Below are 19566 nucleotides of genomic sequence, written 5' to 3' on the forward strand. Positions count from 1 at the left end.
GTATAATGTATGGTAGTGGGTGAGACATAGGTGACTTCTCTGGATGACTTCTCTTGAACATATCGGCGACACTGATGTGATGGATTGGTAGCATTAACCCCAAATGTGGATGGTATGGCGTGACCATGGTGATGTGACCGCTGAATGAAACAACCCAACCCGACTCGGACACAGAGTGGAAGTGTCATGTTCAAGAGCGACTTGCTACCAACAAAGTTTCTTTGAGTTTTCTTCCCAATTTTTCCCCAGTCATTGCTGACCAGTACCTCTTTATTTTTTTTCAAGCTTGAGGAGGATAACATATGCTTTTTCTATAATTTGCCCTTCGAGCAAACTCATCGCTATGTTTTAACGAGCCTAGCGATAGTGAAACTCGTTCTCGTCTAAAGACAAGTTTGTCGCTATTAATCTTTTTAACGAGTTTAACGACAAAGATAACTCGGTCCTTTTCAATTTTAGAGAGTCTGAAAAGGAACGTTAAGGTAACTCCAAAATTCCTTTTTCGTCATCTAATCCCTTAAGTCCGAAAAAGTATAAAACAATACAGAAGGGATGAATTTTCGATAGCTTTAATGAGCCGAACAAAACAAGCGCTCGATCTTTTTGCGTAATAATCCCTCAGGTCCAAAAAGATTAAAATCTAGAGGAGGGATGGCACTTCCTATCCCTTTAACGAGCTGGAGAGGCCAATGGCTCGGCAATCTTTTCATATTTTACGAGTCAGTTGAAAAGAGCTTAAAGGAGACTCGTCTTTTGAGGAACGAGTGATAAAACGGGTAGCAGCTGATTCCAGGTAAGGTTTGGAATTTTCCAATCACGGCAGTGTTACAAGGATGGCTAGTGAGATCACTCTTCGCAACTGTTCCTCAAAATGGGTAAACAATCAAATGGAGGTGAATGATCGGCCAATGAAAAGTGGAGGTGACGGTGCAAACACGACCAAGGCTTTAACGACTGAAGTACTACATTCACAATGATTATTTACCGGGGGATAGTTCATTTTTTAATGAGCTTAAACGCGGGTGGAAACATTTGCTCATGTCTTATGTTTATTTTTTAACGAGCTTGAACTATGTGCTAAAACTGCTCGATTAATCCAGTCGTGTGATAAGAATGCCTCATATAAAAACAACAACTTTTAGAGTTTTGCCCCACATCCTTTCTTTATGCAAGTTAGGAAACGACCAATCCTACGAGTTTAAAGGGTTAGAAGTCCTAAAAAATTAAAAAATAAATAGTCACTCTTCGCTAGCATTCCAAAAGGTTTGCATGCCCCTAGGTATAAAACAGAGTTTCAAGGTTACCCCTTCTTTAGTCCGTTAAAACATTTGTTTTACCGAGAGAGGCCTACCTCTTACAGGTTACCAAAGATAGTTCTATTTACGGCGTAAACAAAACACTTCTCTGGCGATGTCTACCGAAATAAACAAAGGTGAGCGGCGATGCCCGCCGACTCGCATAACTTTGACAAGAGAATCTTGTTCTAGAATAACCCCCTCTTCCAATCACGGACGGGGGTACAGACTAGTCATATTCTCTCGCAGAAACCTACCCTATACCCGAAGTTTTCCTGCCGAAGCAGACCAGGGTGCATGCCCCCTGGGTTTCAGTCATATCGCTCTGAATCACTCGCGCTCATCGGGAGGACGGACTGGAGATTGAGACATTTCTTGCGTGAAAAGACCATTCAGGGATGGTATATGACTATTTGCTATGCATGATACAGGAAATGAAAGCTGGTCCACGAGCTTGACCACTCTTCCTTCGTGCGGAAAACACATCACTCTAAAGAGTGATGAGACAATGGCTCTCATGCAATAAATATAGTCTCGTCCAAGGAGTAGATTGTAATCCAAGGGTCCTTGAACTACCATTACATTCATGTGAACGGTTTTCCCTCTCAATGTTATGGGCACATCGGGAAGGATCCCTAACGGTCGAATGGTTCCTTTATCAAAGCCTGTTAGATTTCTCATCTCAGGCAAAAGCGATGGCGAACCAAGTGCTTTCCAAGCAGTTGAGGAAAGGATACTCACAGAAGCCCCCTCATCTATGATGGTACCAGCCATAACCATTCTATATATCTGAACAATAATCCGGAATGGTATACTGGCTGGTAAACGGGGTTTGCCTAGTTGATTCCAGTCGAAGGAGACAACTAGGTTGCTTGGAGGTGGGACCGAATAGACGGCGGGGTACGACTCTGACGAACTTCCTTCCTGCGGTAAAGGAACGGGTAAATTGTCCCCATGTCCGTTGGAGTCTGTGCTTATGAAAAGAATTTGGATGGTGTCATGAATCCTTGTTCTCTTCAGTGATTGTATCATCTGAAGATGGAACCTCTGAAGGCAAGACCGGGTCAACTACCGCCTCGACCTTTTGACTTTCGTCTGGTAGGGATTCAGATGGTTCATCTTCAATGACAGATGCTTCGGCCGACCACCTGAGCGGGTCAGCCGGATTTTCAACTAGTGACGGACTCGGCAAGAATTTTTTATATCCAGGAGGAAGTCGTAACGGTGAAACCGGACGATCATCCAAAACTCTTTTAGCTTCGTCTAAGAAGGGACAACGGTGGATGGCATGATCGCCTTCACACAGTTTACAAGGAAATCTATATTTTCCTTTTTGTCCTGGGGCTTCACTTTCACTAGTTGACGGTGTGTTTTCAACATGATCATCAGAGGTTGACGACACCGGGTTGTGCAAACGAGGAGACCAGTCCCTTAAGATCCGAGGGATGCAGGGACAATCTCTGTGAAAATGGTCTCCTTTGCAAATGACACATGGCGATTTAGGCCTGGTCGGTGCAGTGTGTGGATTTTCGTTAGACGACACTCGTTTGCCCCCATTCACTTTTGGCTCCTTCTTCTTCTTCTCCTTCTTCTTCTTTTCTTTCTTCTCCTTAGGAACTTGACTTTTGGCTTTACCAGGCCCATCAAGCGAAGAGGAAGGAGGAGAGGAAGAATTAGAGGAAGTAGAAGGTTGGTGGGTAACTCTGGACTCGTCTAATTGCTGATTCGATTGTTCAAGAATAGTGGTGTTCTGAACGACAGAGGTTGAGAAGAGCCATATAGGCAAACCAATCGTCAGTCCTGGAAGTGACAATGTGGCCATATGGGGTGCACCAACATCTCCCCATGAGGAGAAAGGATTAGGATTTCCTCCAAGGGGAATTCCTTGGTTGGTAGACTCCATTTTCTCAACCCAAGATCAACTTAGGAAAGGGGTAATGAATATTCCGTTTAAAATAAATTTTTAGACGCTTTGACACAACTTGTTTTTTCAGTTTTTAAGAGTCGAGAAAAAACAAAAGATGACTCTAGTCGCCTTCGATTTTTAATGAGCCTGAAGTGAAAAGTGCTCAGATGGACCTTTTCCGTTAAGGAGTCTGAAAAGGAACGAAAGGGACTACTCTGGAGATCTAGGTAGAGGGAGTACCAAACCAATCGCAAAACTACAGAATACTTTTTACGGTACGGCAGTCAATCTTCCCGAATGTTGTGTTCAGTGCATTGCGATCGATAGGGCAGCAGACATGGCTTCCTAAGGATAAAGGATTTAAGCCTATAGGGGTCTCCCAAAATATACTCGACGGTACGTGGGAGCAAAAGTCCGTACTGGCACTTATCGTCTCAAAGTGGAGGAATCACCCAACCATCAGTGAGGACAACAATTACCAGGCTTTACGACGCCGGAATACGTCTCTAGCCTAGACCTCTAAATGTTGTGCGTTAAGTTCGAAAGCGTTGTTAGATTCATTGAATTTATTTTAAGATGATCTTGTTTATGAAGTTTGCCTTTTGGGTTCACCACGAGATGTAGATGTAATTCCTAAAATGCAATCTAAAGATGATAAACAAACTTTTATCTCTTTTGTGCAATGAAAATCCTAGCTACTAAGGGAAAATAAAGACACAATCTTTTCGCAAAGAGCAAAGAGCACACCGTAAATGCACTTTCCTAAATCAAGCCAAACAGACTGTCTATATGCAAATGCACATGCATGTATTTGTTTCTCGACTTTCTTAGTATTGATGCTAAAAAGAAAGTTGATGTACAAATCTGAATTTCTTTTCAAGCGACAAATATAAACAAGCTCTTTTTCGAAATCAAAAAACAGAGATGATTACGACACCTTACGATTTTGAAATGAACACTTGTTCTTGACACTAGAAAATCACAAATTTACACCAAAAGCAATAGTAACAGTATAATCGACCATCAACAGCAACTAAACTTTCTCCTATGATCGAAATCGACACTTACGACAGATTCAAATCAAAGGACGACAGTACGACTATTCTACTTTTGCAATGGAAAACTGTAAACGACTCAACAAACACACAAAAACATCTACAGTTCTTTTGTACAAAGGAGGCGGAATAACAGTAAGGAAAAGAGGCTTCAAACAGACATATACTGATCACAGGCAGCAAAATTCAGGGATAGAACTGGAAAGAATGAAGCACAGGAACCACAGCTGCACAGAGCTAGTCTGATCAGCGCACCTGTAACACAGAGAATCTGAAATGCAGCGCAGGTTGCCCCTTCGGGAAGTGCGCTGAAATTCAGGATCTCTGAACAGTACCTGCGTTGGGCCAGAAACGAGACTCTGTCCGGGTTCTGGGTCACAGTTTGCAGTTCAGTCCTTGGTTTTTGGCCGAGTAAAAAGCAATCAGTAATGCAACAATCAGGGGTAGATCTAAGGAGGATCTAAGAGCTATCACAAGGGCAATCAGATAGTCTGTGAATCAGCTGTTTAAATCATAAACAGATCCAGTGAATGGATTTAAGCAGCAGTCATCTACTTTTCATTTGTTATGGAAAATGTAGTTCGAGAGCTACATATAAGTTTATGAAACAAACAACAAAGAGTGATACACAAACAAACTAATTAGACATTCCCCAACAGAGTCGCCATTTTGTTACAGGGAAAAGTGTCTATTTAGAACTGCTCTATCCCACTAAGGTGTGACAGCTGCCTTAGAAACAAACAGAGAAAAACTACTTTTGTATTTCCTTTATGAATTATAGACAGAGAGGAATAGAAAGAACCAACCTGTGTCTTGCGCTAATCCTTTGATCCAATTCCTCTCTTCTTTGATAGTCTCCAGCTACCTGCTCCCTTGCTTGCCCAGCTTCACAAAGTACCTGTAAGATCACAGAAGAAGAGCACTATACAAAGACAAGGATCTATATTCATAAACAACTTAGGATCAGATTTAAGTTAACCACACAAAATGTAACAAGCATCAATGATACAAAAACATGGAGGAAAACTCAAATAGTTTTTATTGATAAGTAAGAAAAGATCCAGGAGGAGTTACAACCAGTGGTTCCGACCCAGCATCAACCTCCCAGCAAAGAAGCCCCTCTTCACCTCAAACAAAGCATGAATCACCCAACAATCTGATGTATGTCTCTAGAAACCAACAACAATTCCTTACAATATGCAAAATTCCAGCCTCCGGATCTCTGGGATGAGGGATCCATATATAGATATGTGTAAGGAGGATGAGTCAGCTTGTGATTTGATTAGTGTCTTCTCTCTGTCAGTTCTTGCTTCCACATGGAGACTGAGGGCCTCTTACTCATCTTTGGTGGAATTCAGTGAGGCAAGTGTCACAGGGGAAGATTCTGGAAGCTTCCATTGCCTCTCCACCTCGCGGAATGACACTGCCATTTGTCATTTCTCGCCCATCGCACCCTACAGAAGGGAGTTTTGAAATGCAATGCACCCTCACAGTGTATTTAGGTGCAATGTAACGCACTTAGCCAGTGGAGCAACTGAAATGATCCTGTTTTGACCAATTCTGAGCAGTTTCTGGTGGAGAACTTCTGGGAGAAGCTGTAATCTGTTGACCTTGTTCCTTTAGGGGTTAGAACAACACTTTTAGGGACTTAGGAGCCCTTGGTTTATGGACATTTCATGCTTGGAGTTGTAAGGCACAAAAATGTCTATAACAACGTGGCCCTAGGTGACGTCAGCAAAGTTATATGGGCGCATATTAAAATTGGGGTGGAGGCAAAGAGGTTTGAACCTGCGACCTGGTTCATAACAACCCCACGCCTTACCATTGGGCCACAACAGCGGAACATGAAAGGAATGCGGAACAAACTTAATTTAAATTTGAAAATGGTTTTTGGCGGGAAAATGGAGGGGGCCAGCGCCTAAGCGCCAGCCCCCCATACCATGTGACTAGCGACCCATGACCAGGTGCCAATGCCTAACCGCCAAGCTATAAACGCGGTCACATGCGCCATTAATCACAACGGTAACTGCCAGTTATGATGGCGGGAATTTTGGCGGAGCGCCAAATTTGGGTGGTCCCGCCATAATTGGCGGAGCTATCTGGACTTAACTAAAGTTAGCTGGAGTTTTTGTAGGGGCAGCTGGCAGTTGGGAGTAAATGGCCATAACTTTGGCTAGGAAAAGCGGTTTTGGACGAATTTTTTTTTTATTTTGGGTCTCTTCGACCTTCGGAAGCCATTGGCATAGGTTTCACAGCCATCTGAGGTCATTTGCAGGTGTTTTAGCTTCGTGGAAGTTCCAGGAGCCACTAGGGCCAAATCAGTTTGGGAGCTGCATTGGGAATTGTACAGCCATTGGAAGTGGAACGAAGGTCATTCCTGAAGGTTTTCAGCATTCTGAATCCATTTCTACAGCTCGTTTTTCCTTTTGAGGCATTCTTCTCACTGTTTAGCTTCAGGGAAGCTTTCAGGGCCACCAGGGCCATTTCAGTGCTTGAGCTGTTTGGAGGCTATGTTCATCCGATTTTGGTGATTCAAAAGGCTATGTCTGCTATTTTCGACCTTCTGAGTCTAATGGCAAAGGTTTTAGAACCAATTGAGGTCATCTTCACCTTGAAATTCTCCATGCAATTTTAAAGGGCCACTAGGGCCAATTGGGGAAAGTACTGTATAAGGTACAAAATTCACTGTTTAGTGTTTGGGAAAGAGAATGTTTAGCTAATTCCTATCTTCTGATTCTGTATTTACAGTCAGATCTGTCCTTTGAGACACTCATATTCTTGTATTAGCCTTGGTAGCATTTTTAATACAAGAGGACAAGCCTAGTTGGAGAGGCTTGGTCCAGCAGATGTAGCCCAGGAGGGGGTGATCTGCTTTATCATTTTGATGTCTTTATTTGCTAAAGATGAGATGTTAAACAAAACTGATATAAAGTTTTAAACATCAAAATAAATATAACTTGCTTACACACATAATCACCTATTCAGCTGCAGAAAGTTACTTGTCTTATTCCACAAGACCTTAAACTTCAAGTATGTGTATGTCAAAGACTTCTAAATGTTTACTTTGTTATTTCTTTAGGCAGAGCCTGTAGAGGGCCAGGTAGCCTCTGGAACTCATCCTCTTTTTAGAGGTGACATGTCCGGTGAATGCCCCTACAGTCTATTTCTGTATAAGAAATAAGAAGTTTATACATTTTTAGAGGTCATTTGGAGTGTCTAGCTCACAGTTGAAATTATTGGAAATGGATACCTTGCACCCTTAAACAAGTACATTCCATTTTCAGATCAAACATAAAAACACTTCTTCTCACTTATACAATCAATCAAATATCAACCTCTTTATGCATTCAAATTTACATTCAGATCTGAGAAGACTTCATTGACAGACAACAGTAAAATAGCAGCATCAATAAATCAACAATACTAATCTGATAGATCAGCCATCTCTAAACATCAAGCCTTTTTTTGTATACGCTACTTGAAAGAACAAAACCTATGTGTATACGCTTTTTGGCCGAGACGAACCTGCATACAGATCTACAAATATTGACTCAAAACTTCATTGTAATTCCAGAATTTAGACAAACCCAGATCATGATAGATAACGAATAAAACAAGCGCAAAACATCATATCTAGTCTCAACCAATATCAGATCATTCAAGAATAAGTCATTTCAGGTCTCATGATCCTGATCCAATATTGAACTCAAGGTGCACATAAATATTTCAGATCTAGTTCCAAACATAACCCTGCAACATAAAATATACTTTACATAGAAGTATTCCTTAGAATCTTATTGCTTGCTCACTTGGCCTAATGATATTCTCCTCCTTATATAGTTTTAGGCCTTTCTCAATACCTTGGACCAAAACCACTTAAAACCAATACCTTGGACCAAATACCTAGGGTTAATACCTTGGACCAAATACCTAGGGTCAATACCTTAGACCAAATACCTTGGACCAAAATACCTTGTTTTTCAACATGTACGCGCTTTTCCTTTTGTGAAAGTGCGTGTATACGAATAATCACTTTTTGTTTTGTGGACTAGTGTGTATACGTTGTTTGACTAAGTGGACCTGCGTATACTTCTTAAACTACTTTACATCAACCTTTTCCTTTACCATCTTTATTTTGATCAGTAGACCTTAGTTCCATCTTCCTGTTCCTCTATACCAGTGCCCTGCTACCTCTGAATAGACCTGTTACACTGTAATTTTCTATATTACTTATGAAATTATTTCTTTGAACTGCCGTGCATTTTGTCACATCTGAAAAAACAACTATTATGCAATCTGTTACATTTGATATCTCTCCTGTAGATTTATCTCATTACCACATACAAGTGAGTTGTTTTGCTACAAGTGGGTTGTCATCAAGTACAACACATACATCATAATGTCAACAATCTCCCCCTTTTGGACTTGATGACAACCATGTTGGTGTTGATTTTCGCAAGCTGTAGAAACTGTTAGAGAATCAACCAACACCAAAATACTCTCCCCCTTTGACATCAAGGGCAAAGGGTAGACCAAGATATTCTCCCTCTTAGATATCAAGGGAAAAATGGGTGACCAAAGTGAAGGCTATCATATCTGAACAGCTGAATATAAACATTAATCATGCTCCCCTTAGGCACATGTTGAATTTTCTGATGTTGTGACGCACTAAACCGTCCATGCTCCCCTTGAGCACATGCAGAGTCTGAAAAAATATTTTCCAAACGAATAACATGAATCTAAAATTTCACTTTTGTGAGTTTGACCTTCCTATCACCAATGACTCATACATACATCAATCTCCCAACCAAGTGGGGATATACCAAATCTGACTCATCCACCCAACCAAGTGGGGATATATCAATTATTTATACATGACAAAAATACAATAAATATTACATCATCCATCCCATGCAAAGTGGGGATACAAATTACAGCATTTGTCCAATAGGACTCATTCAAATGTATGAGAAGACATGTCACACCCTAGACTTTTACATGACTTAAGCAACAAATGGTATAAATATTTGAAGCCATAGTTGGACTCAGCAACCATAATGCCAACAATGCAGAATGCGTGTGAAGGCTAATGCTCCCCCTGAACATGTGCTACCTGTGTATTGTTAGCAAGTCATTAACCAAGGCATATTTGTCAGTCAGATAAAAATTAATGAATAAGGCATATTGTTAGATTGTAATCATCAACATCAGACAGAGCACCCATATCAGAGTTTTACCCACTATTTTTCTTGTCAGAAAAAAAAAAAGAAAACATATACACTCCTTCACCGAAAGAAACCCGCGTGTATACGCAACTATACTTCATGAAACATGCGTATAATAACCTTCCTCTAAAAAACTGGATTTAATAGCAGGATGATGCAGCAACTACTTCCAGCTTTTGTCTGAGAAATTCAAATGTTTCTCTGGTCATTGGTTTAGTGAATATATCAGCAACCTGTTCTTTGGAGGGAACATACTCCAATTTGACCTTTTGTTCAAGCACTTGTTCACATAGAAAATGGTACTTGATGGGTATGTGCTTGGCCTTGGAGTGTATGACTGGATTCTTTGAAATACTGATGGCACTTGTATTATCACATCGAATGGAGATGGGTGGAGTACATGTGATCTGAATGTCTTGCAAATTTTGCATCATCCAAAGTAGTTGTGTGCATCAAGATGCAACAGCCACATATTCTTCTTCAGCTGTAGATAAAGCAATTGAACTTTGTTTCTTACTGAACCAAGATACTAACCTGGAACCCATATAGAATGCACCACCACTAGTGCTTTTTCTATCATCAACACTTCCTACCCAATCTGCATCTGTAGATGCATGAAGAGTAAGATCTGCATCTCTAGGATACCATAGTCCAACGTCCTGAGTTCCTTGAAGATATTTGAAAATTCTTTTAACTGCCTGAAGGTGTGATTCCTTTGGGTTTGCTTGGAATCTTCCAAATATTCCTACTGCATGCATGATGTCAGGTCGAGTACCTGTTAGATAAAGCAGACTACCAATCATGGATCTATAAGCTGGTTGATGTACTGTTGCTAATTCTTCATTTGAGCTGAGACTGCATCCTGTTACCATTCGGGTACATACAGGTTTAGAATCTTCCATTTCGTACTTTTTCCAGGATCTGTTTGAGATATTTGGTTTGTGAAAGGAAAATACCATCTTTAGTTTGTTCAACTTGTATACCAAGAAAATAGGTAAGTTCACCAAGCATGGACATTTCAAATTTTTGTTGCATTACTGAAGCAAAATTTTGACTCATGGATTCTTCATTGCTACAAAAAATGATATCATCAACATAAACAATAATAATTAGCAATTTATCAGTTTTAATATTTGTATATAGATTGTTATCTATAGAACCTTTTGTAAAATCTTGTTAGTGTAGATATTTGTCAAGGCAGTAATACCAGGCCCTTGGAGCCTGTTTCAGACCATAGAGAGCCTTTTTGAGTCTGCATACAAGTTTTGCATCATTTCCAAGAATGAGTCCTTCTGGCTATTCAATATAAAAAATTTCTTCTAAATTTCCATTAAAGAAGGTTGATTTTACATCTATTTGGTATACTTTGAATTTCTGAAAGCTGGAAAGAGCAAGAAACATCCTTATGGCTTCAAGTCTGGCAACAAGTGCAAAAGTTTCTTCAAAATCTATACCTTCTTGTTGAGCATACCCTTTACAAACAAGTCTAGCCTTGTTTCTAATGACTTCTCCATTTTCATTCATCTTGTTCTTGAATATCCATTTAGTTCCTATAATATTTTTATCATGAGGTCTAAGAAATAATTCCCAAGTATCATTCTTTTCAATTTGTTCAAGTTCTTCATCCATGGCCTTGACCCAACATTTATCTTTGCATGCTTCATTTACATTTTGAGGTTCGGTGAAGGATAGTAATGCTAGATAGCTTGAGGTCCTTGTAATAGTTCTTCTTCTCTATACACCTACCTCCTATTCCCCTAAAATTTGAGTTTCTAGATGATTTTTTCTGAACATACCTGGACGAAGTCTTTTCTTCTACCATTATATCTTCTTTTGGTGCTTCATTGGTTTCTTCTTCAATATAATTTTGATTTGATGTGGGAAAGTAATCCCCATCTTCCTCATTGTCATAATCTTCTGTTGATTTTATCTATTTTGGATTTTTGCATGCTTCATTAACTACAACATCAATGCTTTCAACAATTTTCCTAAGTCTTTTATTATAACATTTATATCCTTTAATTCTGGAAGAATAACCAAGAAGAATACCTTCATCTGCTTTGGGTTCAAACTTACCAAGTTTTTCATCAGTCCTTTTGATAAAACATTTGCTTCCAAAAACTTTAAAGTAGTTTATAGTATGAGTCTTACCATACAAAGTTCATGTGGAGTTTGAGTGCTATTTACCCGAATATTTTCTTTGTTGAGAATAGTCACGGCAGTGAATGCAGCTTTACCCCAGAAGGTTGCAGGAGTTCCAGATTCATCTAGCATAGCTTGAGCCATTTGTTGAACTGTTCTATTCATTCTTTCTACCACACCATTTTGCTGAGAAGTTCTTGCAGTGGAGAATTTCCTTTTTATTCCATGTTGTTCACAAAAGTCAAAGAATTCATCCGATATAAATTCCCCTCCTCGATCAGATCTGAGGTATTTGATTTTTCGGTCTGATTCATTTTCAACCAAAGCTTTGAAGGCTTGGAACTTTTCAAATACTTCATCTTTATGCTTTATAAGACCTATCCAACACATTCTGGAAAAATCATCAATGAACAAAATAAAGTATTCTTCTCCATGAGGTGACTTTTCCTTGTTCATCCACATAAATCAATATGGACAAGTTCAAGAGGCTTTCTAACTGACCCTTATTTTTCCATGAAGTGAACTCTGGTTTGCTTACGGATTTGACATGGTTTGCATATTGTATTTTCTGGAATGCTGATATCTGGAAGATCACGAACAACCATGAGTTTGCATGCTTTTCTTATTTGAGAAAAGCTTAAATGTCCCAATCTTCTATGTCACAGCTAGTTTTCATCATTTTTTTCTTAGATAGCACTGTTGTTGTCCTCCTTTGAGTATGTATAAGTTGTTTGGAGTCCTTGTACCTTTGATCATGGTCTCTCCTGTATCAATCTCACGAAAAACACATCCATTTGATCAAAACACTACTTCATTTCCTTAATCGCACATTTGACTGACACTCAACAGGTTATGTTTTAAACCATCTACATACATAACATTTCCAGCTTTAACCTTTTCTTTCAAGAAAATAGAACCTTTACCTTTTATGACAGCTGGAGTGTCATTTACAATTGAGACATTCTTTTCTTTTTCTAAGGCAATATATAAGTGAAGTTTCTCTTTGTCACCTGTCATGTGTTTGGAGCATCCACTGTCGATGTACCACTGATTTTCTTATCATTTTGCATACAAGACTATACCGCATCTTTTTGTTTGAGATTCTTTCCTTATCCATATCTTGGGATTTAATGGTGTTTGCTCCTTGTGAGGTGTTTGCCGAAATTTGCTCTTGCATTTAGATTCTTCATGACCAAAGTTGTTACAGATTGAGCATTCTATTTCATTTTCAAGAGGAGAAAAATTATTATAGGAACTTCTCTTGATCCCTGTTACATTCCTTTGATTTCGTGCTTCTCTAGTCATGATGGTTTTGTAAGCAATGCATTGAGCAACTTTGTGCCCAAAATTATGACATGAAAAACATTGCCCATTAAAGAAGTTTATGCGACTATCAAATCTATTTACCTATTGATTTTAGTTTCTATTAATATTCATCTTTGGAGCAAATTGAGTATGATTTGCCTAAGGTTGGTTGTGGCTTCTATTGATATTCATCCTTGGAGCAAATTGAGTATGATTTACCTGTTGATCATCTTTATGCCTTCGCTGATGATTGTCATATTGTTCATTGGTCCTTGTTGCATCAAGATATCTTTTGGTGGAGGTTGACGACTTCTGTGATTGAGATGCTTTAGTATATCCAAGACCTGTCTTTATCAGAGGAAAACGCTGAATTTTGATAATGTCGTTTAAAGTTTTTGATCCTTTAGCAAATCGAAGATTGAGAGATTTTGTTTTCTCAAGATGTTTTCTTAGACCCACAATTTCATATTTTAGATTTTCATTGTGTTTTTATTTTTCAGCAAGTTGGTATGTCAAGGTATCTATGATCATATTCTATTCTTCTAAACAAATTTTGAGTTTAGAGATTTCTTCATGAATTTTTTCCTCTTCTAAAGTATCTCAAAAATGATCATCATCATAAACCATGAGAAGTCTATAATTATCACCATTATATAAACCATCACTATCCTCTTCTAAACTATCCCAAAAATCATCGCTATCATAAGCCATGACAAGTCTGTAGTCTTGTCCAGTTTCATCTTCATCACTATTAGATAAAACATCGCTATCTTCATGAGTATAGTAACTCCTTTTATTCACAACTTGTTTCCTATTCCTTTTTGCATATTCCTTTCCTTTTTCTTATGTTGAAAAGTGTGTAACAAGAAATGCTAAATTTAGAATGTGCTAAAAATAGAACTCCTAAAAATAGCACTTCTAAAAATAGCAGTTTGGCCAATGAGCATTTTGGCCACCTTGGGTGAGAGGTGAAATTGTTAAAAACAAAATCTTCTAAAAATAGCATTTCTGGGTCCCTTCCTATTTTTAGCAGACCCTGGTCTAACTATAGGAAGTAAAAACGAATTTGGTCTTAACAGCAGTTTAAAATATTAATTAATTAATCTCCATGAGTTAATTAATTATGGAAAATTAAACTTGAAGTCTTTGTGAGAACATGCAATTAGTTGTCCCACTGATTGAGGAATTTATCCTTGATTTTCTCCACTGATTGAGGAATCAAGTATGAGTTCTATAATGAGAGGATCAATTGACTTAGTTTTACTCATTCAAGTCCAGTTAGATTAATTAATGAGATATAGCTTGTTAATGCTTGTATGCATGTGACAACTATTATTTCAGATAACTGAGCATTCCCTCATGGATAACTGATGCATGTCAATTCAGACAGAGACCTAGTTGAGATCAGATGAGGGACAATGTACTATCAGATGCTTGGATATTTCTAGTAAGTATTACTTACATGGAGAAGGATCTATTTTCAATAGAAATACGTAATATAGGAGATTGGAGGACTTGTGGCCTATATATTGAGGCCTAGGTAGTCTATGGTCTTCATCTTTTGATTGCAGAGAGTACAGGATAGCTCTTAAGCTGATTTTTTTTGTAAATAGAAGAAGATTTCCACTTGATTGATAATACAGATAGGGGTTTTATGTTGGTGCTTTCCCCAGTGATATATCTTGTGTTATGGTTGATTATTTCTCTTGATTATTTATATGTGTTTATGCTTGATGTTTCTCATGAAATTGATTATGCTTCTGCTTAATGTTTTGTAGAACTAGATCAAGTATTATGCTTTAGTACATTGCATATATCAGTTTGATCTACAGATGTGAAATTTTTACATGGTATCGGAGCACAGGTTATCAAGGAAGAACAATATACAAGAAAGAGAAATTCGAAGTTTATTATTTGGGATATAGATCTCAGTTCTTATCACATCTATTTCACCGATGGCTTTCTATGGTTTGAGGCTTGAGTATGCCCTTGATGGCAGCTCAAACTACATAGCTTGGAAGGATCACATGGAGGCAGTATTGGAAGATAATGGCCTTAAGGACTTCATTGATCAAGAAGTCCCTAAGCCTACTGATGCTACTCAACTGGTGGAGTGGAAGAAGTGTGTGGCTAGAGCTAGGAGAATCATCCTGGAGGGAGTTTTAGATCACATAATTTCGAGCCTCCATGGGAAGGAGACTTTGCATGAAATGTGGAAAAAATTGAAAGATTTATATCAGAATAGAAGTGATCAAATAAAGTTGGCACTAAAGGACAAACTTCGCAAGATCAAGTGTGAAAAGGGTGACACTATCTCTACATTCCTGAACAAGCTCACCACCTGCAAGGATGAGTTTGCAAGTGTAGGGGTCATGACTACTGATGATGATATGGTGATTCTAGCACTCCTTGGCCTTCCTGAGAGCTGCCATAGCTACCAGGACTCAGTGAATGGAAGGGACAAACTACCAAATTTGGAACAACTATGGTCGGATTTGATGCAGGAGGAGATTAGATGGAGCACTAGGGATGGAGCTTCTTCATCAAAACATGATGATGAAGAGAACTTGGCTTTAGCATCTAAAGCTAAGAAAGGGAAAGGGAAGGCATCCCAATCCAAGTCTTCTCAAGGAGGGAAGAAGTTTGAAAAGTCGAAGGTGAGATGCTTTCATTGTCATGAGTTGGGCCATTATGCTACTAATTGCCCAAAGAAGAAGTCCAAGAAAGGTTCCTCCAAGTAATCTGATGGTGATGTACTAGCTTCATAGTTTGAGATGGATTTCTCACTTATTGCATGCATGGTTTCATCCAACATGGGATGTGTTTGGTACTTGGACAGTGGAGCCTCTTTCCACATGTCAGGTGACAAGAATATTTTCAGCACTTTGGAGGAGAAGGATCTCCAGATACGGATCGAGATGGGTGATGACGGAAAGTACTGTGTCTCAGGGGAAGGTACGGTTGTGTTTTAGAGGGAGCATGGTTCTCTCCTCACTCTTTCTAATGTTATGTATGTACCATGGCTCAAAAAAAATCTTGTGTTTATTGCTATGCTTAAGGATAAAGGCTATGTTGTATTCTTTAGTTTGGGAAAGGTTTTCCTGAGGCATATTGACACTAGATAGACCAAGCAGATAGGGATTCGAATTAAGAATCTCTATAAGCTACAGGTAGAATATTGTGTTGCATTGAGTTCCAAAGCAGAGGTGGTGCATGGCCAAGATATTGGCGAGTTATGGCATAGGAGACTGGGCCACTTGCATCATGGGGCCTTAAAGATCATGCAACAAATTTATACTGGATTACCCAAGTGCAAGATGGAGAAAACGAGCACATGCAAAGGTTGCACTTTGGGTAAGTATGCAAAAGCTTCCTTTCATGATCGGGATAGTAGAGGAGGAGCAGTTCTGGAGCGAGTTCATTCAGATGTAAGTGGGCCCTTCTATACAACCTCCACGGCAAAGCATAGGTACTATGTTATTTTTGTTGATGATTTTTCTCATAGATGTTGGATCTACTTCATGCAAAAGAAGGATCAAACCTTCTTGAAGTTTTGTGAGTTTAAAGCTTTGGAAAAGAAAGAATCAGGGATGAAAATAAAGGCCTTGTGGATTGATAACGATGGAGAGTATGTTTCCCAGTAGTTTAAGGACTTCTGTGTTTTAGAAGAAATTAAACGGGAACTCACGACACCTGATAACCCACAACAGAATGGGGTGGCCGAAAGGAAGAACAAGTCTATTGTGGGAGCAGCTCGAGCGATGTTGCATGACCGAGGCCTACCACTTCATCTGTGGGCTGAGGCATGCAATACAACAGTATATCTTTAGAACAAAAGTCCTCATCCCATGTTGGGGATGAAGACACCTATAGAGGTTTTTTTGGAGAAGTGACCAGATGTGAGTCACTTCTGCATCTTTGGATCATCGGTCTTATGTCATGTGATCAAAGATGCTCGGAAGAAGCTAGACCCAACAACTGAGTTGGGAATACTTGTGGGGTACATGGATACTCCTCACAACTATCGTGTGTTTTTGCCTGTCAGTCAGAGGATTGTAGTGTGCAGGGATCTGAAGTTTGATGAGCAGCGAGCCATATGAGTGTCAGTTGAGAGGGAGCTCAAGTTGCATGGTGATAATGAGGAACTATTAGTTCCTACGAAGGAGGAGCTTCCTGATGATGTGGATCAGCCACATGCAGAGATTCTAGTAGTGGATATCACCACTGCTGGAGAGTCTTCCAGAGATGGGTGGAAATGCTCACGGGAAGCTGACAGATTGATGCAGGATGCAAGAGAGAATGTGGGGCAGCCATCCTCTTAGCACAGACAGAGGAGATCTCCTGATAGATACACTAGCTACATGGCCCTTGTTGGGGAGTGTGTAGCGACTGAGCGTTCTTCTTTTGAGGAGGCAGTGCAAAAGCCAGTTTGGGTGGATGCGATGGTAGGGGAGTATGATTCTATCATGCGAAACAGTGTGTGGGATGTTGTCCCTAGACCGGGGGACAAGTCAGTGGTTACTTCCCGATGGCTTTACAAGGTAAAGCAGACAGCTGATGGCAGTATTGAGAAACACAAGGCAAGGTTTGTTGCTCGTGGTTTCTCACAGGTGGAGGGGATTGACTATGATGATACCGTTGCTCCTGTTGCAAGGTACTCATCGATCAAATCGACTCTAGCACTATCAACATAGATGGGTTGGAAGATCCATCAAATGTATATGAAGACAGCTTTCCTCAATGGGGAGATTGAGGAAGAGGTATACATAGAGTAGCCTAAGGGATTTGAGACCTTTGATCATGAGTCGCATGTGTGTCAGCTCAAGCGAGCATTGTATGGGCTGAAGCAAGCACCCCGTGCTTGGTATACTAGGATCGACAGCTATTTCACCAAGTTGGGCTTCACCAAGAGTGAATCGGATACGAACCTCTACCACATCATGGTAGAAGGTAAGCTATTGATTATTGTACTTTATGTCTAAGCTATTGATTATTGTACTTTATGTCGATGATCTGATTTTGATAGGTGATGATGAGTTGATCAAGTCTTGTAAGGAGGACCTTGCAAGAGAGTTTGAGATGAAGGACATGGGCCTCATGCACTACTTTCTAGGCATGGAGGTGTGGCAGAGAGATGGGGAAGTATTTGTGTCTCAAGGCAAGTATGCCAATGAGATACTCAGGCGCTTCCACATGGAGATGTGCAAGCCCATGGAGACTCCTCTAGCAGGGGACTGGAGGAAGGAGGATGCTACTTCAGGTGAGGTAGTAGCTGCTACTGTTTATTGGCAGCTTGTGGGTTCACTTATGTATCTAGTGAACACAACCGGATTTGCGCTTTGCAGTGAACAAGCTGAGTCAAGCTATGGTTTATCCAACCAAGTTATTTTGGAAGGCAGAAAAGCATGTGCTGAGATATCTCAGAGCCACTACACAATATGGATTATGGTACAGGCAGATAGAGGGAGTGAAGCTCCAAGGCTTCATGGATGCAAATGGGCAGGTAGTCCATCAGACAGGAAGAGCACTTCTGGAGGAATCTTCAACCTTGGGTCAGCTGCGGTTTCTTATTATAGCAAGAAACAGAGACCAGTTGTACTTAGCTCAGCGGAGACTGAATACATGGCTGCTAGTCAGGCTGCATGTGAGGCCATCTGGATGTAGAAGATTCTAGTGGGATTGTTTGGTCAGATGATGGATCCTACCGTGATATATTGTGATAATCAGAGTTGCATTAAACTCTTTGAGAATCCACTGTTTCATGACAGGTCCAAGCATATAGATATCCACTATCATCATCTACGGGATTGTGTGGTCAAGAGGATCATGATGTTGCTATACATTTCGACCGAGGAACAGGATGCAGATATTTTGACAAAAGGCATTGTCAAAAGGCAAGTTTGAGTTCCATAGAGACAAGATCGGGGTTGCTAATAATCCCTTTCTTGTTGAGAGGGAGGGTTGAAAAGTGTGCAACAAGAAATGTTAAATTTAGAATGTGCTAAAAATAGAACACCTGAAAATATCACTTCTAAAAATAACAGTTTGGCCAATGAGCATTTTGGCCACCTTGGGTGAGAGGTGAAATTGCTAAAAATGGAATATTCTAAAAATAGCATTTCTTAGTCCCTTCCTATTTTAAGCAGTCCTTGGTCTAACTATAGGAATTAAAAACGAATTTGGTCTTAATAGCAGTTTAAAATATTAATTAATTAATCTCCATGAGTTAATTAATTATGGAAAATTAAACTTGAAGTTTGTGTAAGAGCATGCAATTAGTTGTCCCACTAATTGAGGAATTTATCCTTGGTTTTCTCCATTGATTGAGGAATCAAGTATCAGTTCTATAACGAGAGGATCAACTGACTTAGTTTTACTCAGTGAATTCCAGTTAGATTAATTTAACAAGTTGTTAAATTAATGAGATATGGTTTGTTAATGCTTGCATGCATGTGATAACTATTATTTCAAATAATTGAGCATTCCCTCATGGATAACTGATGCATGTTAGTTCAGACAGAGACCCAGTTGAGATCATATGAGGGACAGTGTACTATTAGATGCTTGGATATTTCTAGTAAGTATTCCTTGCATGGAGAAGGATCTATTTCCAAGAGAAATGCGTAATATAGGAGATT

Source organism: Pinus tabuliformis, chromosome 8, assembly GCF_031772625.1.
Source record: "Pinus tabuliformis cultivar Carrire ecotype Pingquan chromosome 8, CPIR1, whole genome shotgun sequence".
Taxonomy (NCBI): domain Eukaryota; kingdom Viridiplantae; phylum Streptophyta; class Pinopsida; order Pinales; family Pinaceae; genus Pinus; species Pinus tabuliformis.